Here is a 1,766-nt window from a genome sequence, read left to right as displayed (position 1 = left end):
AGACCGAGCATCAAAATATATGAGATCAGAACAGGTAAGCAAGGACTCAACGCCAATGGCATCGGCCACGGTAGCGAGGTTAGAGCCCTTGGAGGAAGTTAACTTCCAAAGTTAAACTTCTTGGAGAAAGAATCCAACCCTCTTAACAAATTTTTCATTCATTATTTGTAGTTACATTTATTTTTAATTTAAATTTTTGGGATTTTTGTCAGAACAAAAGAAGTAGTTTTGTCTCTTTTAACCCAATTTTATTTTTTTTCTTATATTAGCTGTTACCACAAAAATGTTAGAATAAACAACCTGATTCTTATTTATTAAATTCCTGTTTACTCAGTTCTGTGACCAGGCACTGTTCCAGATTCAAAGGGTACAGAAAAGCAGATCATAAGCTTTCCCCTTATGAATCTTGCATTGTGAAGGATGATATAATACAGGCAGGAAACCAAGAAAACAAGTGAAAGGGAAAATGTGGGTGTTATGTAGCTTTCAGTATTAATGATTTTACAAAATGTGGAGAAGGTAGTATCCCACTCACATTTCTAATTTTGGGAAATGGGGTCTCACTGTTTAGAATGAATGTCCTCTGACAAATCCACATGAACGTATGAATCTTGCTAGATTTACCATAATATACATGCTATAGCTTTGAGATTTATTGTTTAAATTTTAGAAGATGGCGATCAAAAACCTAACATTTTCGAGAAAGTAAGGGTCTTTGAACAGTAGGTTACAAAAACCACTTGGATTTCTAGGTTACAATGCCAAGGATATTTTTAAAAATAAAATACGTTGTTCTATCTTAAGTTCAACTCAACTTGTTTTTGTTTTAAGTTTTTGTTTAGTTACTTATCTGATAGGCAGAGTGACAGAGAGAAAAGGAAGAGAAAGAGCTTCCATCTCTCAGGGGTCCCTCTAGTGGGGACCGGGAATCCAGGTGTCATGATTACACAAAGAATTTGGGACACAGGGGATGCAAAGGTTAGAAAAATGCAATGCACACTTTATTGAGTTATACTGGGCAATTATACCATAATTTTTGCAGTGCAAGCAGGAAGATGAAAGTTACTAGTTAACTAACCAATAACATACAAGCCGCTCTAACAATAGATCACAAGGGATTTGGAGAACAATCACCATGTCTCTGAAAGCAGGATAAGTAAATATGATTTACAGGAACCAATACCAGTAGACAAACAGATCTAAGTAGAAAAGGAATCGAACACAACTTCATCTGTACTCAGATATGTTTAGGCCACAGTCACCAAAACCAAGAAATGACAGTGAAGATGCCTCACACCTCTCCAGGCACTCTTAGCCAGCAAGGTGGCCACAATCTCAGCAAGAAATTTGCTTCCTGTGTAATTCTCAGTCTGTGGAGAACATCTGAGATTTGGAGTCCCTTGGACATTTGGTGGTCTGGCTCATGGGGCATATTTCCACAATTAGCAAATCTCAACATCCATCTGCTGATTTGCTCCTAACATGTCCACAACAACCAGTCTTGCAATAGGCAGGAGTTCAAAGGTCTGAGTCATTATCTGGTGCTCCCAGACACAGCGACAAAACTGGGAAGTAAACTGGAGATGAGACTTGTTCTTAAGAGCTCTGGTTTGGGATGCAAGCATTCCATGACATCATAAATACACACCCCTCAATTTCTGTACTTAACAAGATAGTCATCAATAGTGAGACATGATGTTTGTGATTTACTCTTGTATTTTACATCACTGGAAGATGTTTCCTCAATTTTCTGGTAAACAGATAGG

The sequence above is a fragment of the Ochotona princeps genome, chromosome 9 (genome assembly GCF_030435755.1).
Source record: "Ochotona princeps isolate mOchPri1 chromosome 9, mOchPri1.hap1, whole genome shotgun sequence".
Classification (NCBI taxonomy): domain Eukaryota; kingdom Metazoa; phylum Chordata; class Mammalia; order Lagomorpha; family Ochotonidae; genus Ochotona; species Ochotona princeps.
This window is presented reverse-complemented; position numbering follows the sequence as displayed.